The following is a 6,626-nucleotide window of genomic DNA, read 5'->3' as shown; positions in this document are numbered from 1 at the left end:
AGCCTACTGCCTCTTATTTCTTCTCTAAGGAAGACTGGGGAGGGACCTAACTTTTTAGAGTTCAAAAAACTCTGTCTGCTACCAAACCCAAACTTTGGGGTTAAAAAAAGAAGCAAATCGTTATATGGGCAAAGGACAGCAGTTTGGGGCCCAAAAGTCCTTCTAGTTACTATACAGGAACTTATTTTATTACTATACAGGAACTTATTTTATATTTCTTTATGTGGAAACTTTATTCTGAATTAATTTGGCTTTCCTATGTTTCTCTGTTTCTATTAAAAATTAATTGTCTTGTATGAATTTATATAACCTATCTTAAATCATTTTTGAAGTATGTGAGTACGGTGATTATGATAAAATTCTTGTATCCTGTGTTCAAGGATGGCTACTTTCCTCATTATCAACAAAAGGATCCAGGGGTGGTGATATTTTGCTCTTCAAGCTGCCTTGGGCTGTAATGAGGAGAATGAATGCATGCTCTATTTTCTGTTTGTTCATTCTCTGTGCCATGAAGTCGGCTGGCTGGATGGTTCACAGAATCAAAATTAAGCTGAGACTCAATTTGGGATTGACCTCTGCTGGCCATTTCTTTTAGCTGAAGTATGAATCCTGGTTCTTTCCTGACATGTCATGGCTCCAGTTCATTAGATCAGAACTATCACTGTGCATCAAAATCACCTGGAAAATACCGATGCCCTGTAAGTCTTGATTGGAGGTGGGGCCCAGGCATTATGTTTTCACTTCAAGTGAACATTACCTAACAGACTTGTTTTGTGTGACTTCTGTCTGTCAATTACCAGGTGCAGGCTGTCTCAGAGAAGCTTGTGGCCTCGAGCGAGGTGGTTCTTTTCAGTTAGAGGTGACTGTGAAGAAGCTGACAGCTGGTGGCTGTTTACTGACCATTCTTCTGGGTAGTGCAGCAAGTTCTCTCATGAAAGAGTTTCTGAGCAACACCTCCCTGTGCTACCACAGTTATTCTATCGCCCCTCTGGTTTGCAGGTGAAAAGGCACAGGTCTGATGTGCACCTGGCCAAGTTCAGGTGGTTATTTCTCACATTGCCTATGTTTAGAAATAATATGCTCCCTGAGATTCCTTATCAACTAATCTGTGGACACACAAGACATTTTGGAAGACCAAAGCTATGCATAAATTTAGGTTATTTGATACCTGAACTAAAGTTTAAGAGTTTTTTTTTTTTAATCTCAAATAAAAAGAGAGAAATCAAAGAAGTAAAAATAAAATGGGAAAGAAGTAATTAATTTTCGATGTATATCAATCCTCAGGCCTTTGTCTGAGATAGTACCTAGAGGTTCTGCTAAAGACCTATCAACACACAACAACATTTGTGCACAGAGCTCCTAGGAATACACTTTTCTAAATCACTCAGGGTACAGGGTACTTCTTCATAATTGATGAAAAGATTCGTTTTAATAGCCTGCAAGAAATTTGCAAAGAGAAACCTGATCATCGATTTACTGCTTATTATGCAAAATAACTAAAATTTAAACTTGATTTACTTAAGATGGTTCTAATAAACATTTAAATTTCTCAGATGTGGTCTTTATCTTCATTCCTTGCTCTAAGCTCGGCAGAAGCTGTATTAATTCCTGAAGAAAGATAAACTAAAAAGGATTTCCAGTAGGTTTGGGTAAATGTTTTCTGAGTCCCTTTGGGCAGACTGATCATAGATGTACAGCATAACCAGACCTCTGTGGAGCCTCATGGGCAGGGAATGGGAGACCATTGGACTTGAGACAATCCACACAAGGACTCTTGACCTTGTGGTTCTCTGCGAAATTCCTTAGTGCTTTCTTAAATCTGTCTGGTCAAGCAGGAAATGCAGCATCGTGGATGAATCTGCCTGCAATCATCTGAAACATGGAGTTAAATGCTTATGATCTGCTCAGAAATAATGTACCTTAGCAGTGAAGAGTACAGGTTTTGTTGTAACAGAAAACTGAGTTTGAATCCTACTGCTGAAAGAACGGCTATGGGACTTCAGGCAAATTGCTTAGCTTCTCTAAGTTTTAGTGTTCATATCTGAAAAACGGGGATGAGAATCCCTGACTGTAGAGTTTCAATGTCTACTGCAGTGTTGAGCACACTAAATATTCAACAAAGGGCCAGTGGCCTCCACATCATGCTCATTGTCATCTCTTCTCCTTAACCCAGCAATGTTTAAGAGAACGATAATTTTTTCTCTTAAATGAGCTTCATGTTTTGACCCTTATTGGGTTAATTCTTTTCCCTTTGTGACAGTCACGTCTTGGTCATGCCCAGGGTAGTTTCCTTTGCTCTGCATTTCCATCGATGGGGAGTTGGGAATGGGGGCGAGGGGTTGGACTGTGCTGGTTCTCAGTGACTTCCATATGATGACATCATTGCCAAGAATTAGAATTAATTCGGTGACCATGTTAGACAAAATTATGTTTCTCGAGAATGCCGTTGGTTTTCGTCCTCGGCAAGGTGTTTTTTAAGTCCCCAGAGGCCATTGTGAGACGCCCTCCAGATTAAGGAAGCCCAGCTCCCTGGGAGATGAAACTCCATTTTGGATGAAACCACTTTTCTGTGGTCTTTATACTAAAAAAAAAAAAAAAAAAAAAAATCCAAGTCCTTCTTATAAGGTAGAAGCATTTTCTAGACTAAATTTAGGATGAGAGCCACATTAACTCCTTTTAGCCCCTCTCCTAGCTTCTGATCTTTTTACATTTTCCCAAATGTCCTATTCTTGGCAACTATTCTTGTTTTGTGTACTTGGAGTTAAAGCAAGGTAGACGTATTAATGACTATGAGGTAAAAACTTTTAACATATATGATAGGTGGAAATGGGTTAGAAACATCTGTCAGCGATAGACATCAGCTGTATATATTGACCTACGGTCCTAATAAATGGTTTAGCTTTCACATCCCGAGTCCCTCATTACTGAATGAACTAGTACCTCTATATTCACTGCCTCTCTCCTCTTTGCTTGTCTGTTCTTCTTATTCCAGTTCAGAATAGTTTCAAGATGACATGTTCTAGAATCAGACTGCTCAGGTTCAAATTGTGGTTTTGCTACTTCTAAGGTTTTAACCACTTATGACTCAGTTTACTCATCTCTAAAATAGGGGCAATTATAATATCTATCTCAGGTGATTAGAAAGATCATGTGAGATAATACATGTAACATACTTAGGATAGTGCTTGGCAAAATAAATATTTGTGACTAGTATATTATTATTATTATTATTATTCCCATGTAACCCCCTAAACTCATGACAGGTATCCTAGTCAGGTGCACAGAAATCTGGTCACCAGCTTCTGGAGCAATCATCCATCCCCTGGTTGGAGCGAAGAGTGCTTTAACCCAAAAGAAAGAGATGATAAAGTTTAAAGTTATCTGCATAGTATTATGAAGCATTTACAAATGAATTCTCTTCCATAAAATTACAGAGGATGGATAAATATAAATGTAGTGACAACCACCTGTCTTAGTCAGCTCAGGCTGCTATAACAGAATATCATAAACTGGGTGGCTTATAAACAACAGAACTTTATTTTTCATGGTTTTGGAAACTCAGACTCTGAGATCAGGTGCCACCATGCTCAGGTTTTGGTGAGGGCCTTCATCTGGTTGCAAATGGCTGACTTCTCATGTATCCTCGTATAGCAGAAATAGAAGAAGAGGAAGCAAGCTCCCTCATGACTAATGAGGGCACTAATCCCATTTATGGGCTTCATACTCAGGACCTTCTCTCATCGTAATTTTCTGCTAAAGGCTCCATCTCCTAATACCATCACATGGGGCAGGGGCAGGTTCTTAACAAATGAATTGGGGGTAGGGACACAAACATTTGGTCCATAACACCACCTTACCAAGCCCCATGACTGTGCAACCTGATACAGACCTCCCCTTCCTTCCCTCAGCCTCTCTGTCAGTAGATCTCAGTGCGATAATAGTGCAAGGGATGAAGCTCTCAGGAGAGTGCATAATAAAGGGTTAGTTAAAGAAAATTAGAAGAATGTGTGGAAGTTTGCTTTTCAGTGACTCCATGTAGAACAGTTCCTGGGGCCGATATCGATTTGCTATACTAGCAAATGAACAACATAGATGAACGACACGAATGAACAACACAAATAAGAACACTCCTAAGGTGATCTCATTCGGTGTGAAGATTTCTAAGAGAGACTTTAGGAAAAATCAATGTATGACTATAAATTAATAGAAAGGAAAAACACTAATACTACAGATGCATTAACTAAACATTCTGACAAATTAACTGGTCCTTTACACATTAGTGTATATTTAAACAAAAAGGTTGTGAGGAAAACAAGTCAAAATGGCTACAAGTGTAAACTCTACAATTATCGCAGTTGCCAAGATATTCAAGAGTAAAGTAGTTGTAATATGAGTTAAGTACAGTATGTGACATTTGATGGTGTTTAAAGATTGATATCTGTTGCAGTTTTTAGGCATTGCAATCTATGTAAGGTCAATGCTGGCAGGTTTATCTGTCATGACAGTAGCAGAAACCACAACATTATCTCTATCATTGATCGAATTCCTCTGTTCCCCCTTTTGAAACCTAAGATGATTAAAATGTACCCCATACACCTTAATTCACAACTTTCTCAATTCATCTTTTGGAAGTCTGCATTGAGACGCATGAAGATGGAAAATAAAATATAATTCCCTCCCAAAGCACAGAGCACAAAACGACCACTACTGTTGAAGAGATGCATTCAAACATGAGGGTACAGTATGCCGTTTACCTCTGTATTAAGTAAACAAATCCTTTAGAAATGCAGCGTAAGTATTCTGGACAAAAGAAAGAGGATTCCACATTAATGAGATTTGAAAAGATTAGGGAATAAAAGTAATACACTATGGAGCTCATAATAATAATAGGCTTCTAATAAAGTATGATAAATCTATAATAATTTCAAAGCCTTGCATTTTGATTCTGGCATTCAAGAAAAAGGGGTCTATATGTCATTGTTAGTGAATAAATATGTAGTCTCAAAATGCATTATTCCATGAATTATAGGAACAAAAACCCAAAGTATCTTTAATGGAATAAGCTTGAATAATAAAATGTGAAATAGAGTACTCTATAAACATAAATGCAATGCCTGAAGGCATGAATATTTTCTCTCTTGTTTATTTTTGCTTTTCTAGATAACAATTCGCCTCCAATTTTCTATCACTCCAGCTAATAATTAGCTTATTCCTGGCTAATGTAACCTGTGAAATGACAGCCTGGAGCTGCCAACAATACCTCGGGAAGACATGATAATGATTTCTCTCAGGTGTTTGTCTAAAGAGAAAATAAGAATATGGTAAGGAGGAAGTAGGTCTGATAAGCATTAAATGGCAGTGTTGCTTTTAGAAAGAAATATATGAATAATTTATCAAATACATCAGTGTATATATTTAGCTGTGTGCTGTGAAGGTGAGTGTGCTGCCACGTGTTTCTCTTGCATCATTGAAACTCACAACCACTAGGACTGGATCGCTAGCTTTTTCCAGAGCTATTTAAATCAGAAGTGTCAATTTTTGTTTTCTAACATTGTAACTAAGAAATATTGAGAAGGTTGTGTTGCCTGAATTCATAGAGACTTTATGTAAGGGCCCTATGACTAGAAGAGAAGAAATCCAGACCCAGACACACAGGGAGAATACCATGTGATGATGGAGGCAGAGATTGAGGAGACGCTCTACAAGCCACGGAATGGCAAAAATTTCCAGCAACACTAGAAGTTAGGAGAAAATCATGGAACAGATGCTCTTATGGAACTTTCAAGGAGAGAAACACCCTGCCAATGCCTTGATCTCATACTTGTTGCCTCCAGAACTGTGAAATACATTTCTGTTGTTTAAAGTCCCCCAGGTTGTGGTATTTTGTAACAGCAGTCCTAGGAAACCGATACACTATCTAAATTTAGATATCCACAGCCAGGGGCAATGAGCTAGCAAGCATACCGAGACAAACTCGATGTGGATGTTCACCAAGGGTGCAAATATTTCTACAAACCCACTAACCAAAGGGTGCGTTACAGTGTAGGTTGGTCAGGTTTGTCTCAGTTTGTCCACACAGACTCTGTTTCCCCTTACTTTCTAGGCATAATAACTGATAGGCCCCTTTGCACTTTCAAAATATCCCAGTTTGGATGATAAATTATGGTCACTCTATGTGTACACTATTAATCATTAAGCAAAAGAATAAATTTTCACCACTCACATTCAGTATCTTTGATTTAAAAAAAAAAAATGATTTCTAGTGTCACATTCAAAATCCCTCCAATAATGCAGCAAATTGAAGGTTCAAGATTCCAGGAGTCTGGGTTATTTTAGGCTTAATTTACTCCGGGACCCACAAATTTACATCCCTTATCTGGGTGGATCTGCTTAGGAAATAATGTTTCAACTTGTACAGATTAGTTGGAATAAATACAGCTCATCGTACCCTCAGGGTTTGCAGGGAGAGGAAGAGAAAGAAAAGAATAGCAAGTAAAGGTGGCAGGTGGATTATTCCGAATGCTACCAGCTCGTTCAGTGATTGCAAGGGGATGGAGGCCGGCAGTGTGGACCCTGAAAAAGAGTCAGAGATATGCCTCTATCTCTCCTTTTGTCATAAGTCCTTC

The sequence above is a fragment of the Pteropus vampyrus genome, unplaced genomic scaffold (assembly GCF_000151845.1).
Source record: "Pteropus vampyrus isolate Shadow unplaced genomic scaffold, Pvam_2.0 Scaffold24, whole genome shotgun sequence".
Taxonomy (NCBI): domain Eukaryota; kingdom Metazoa; phylum Chordata; class Mammalia; order Chiroptera; family Pteropodidae; genus Pteropus; species Pteropus vampyrus.
Note: the sequence above shows the minus strand (reverse complement) of the source record.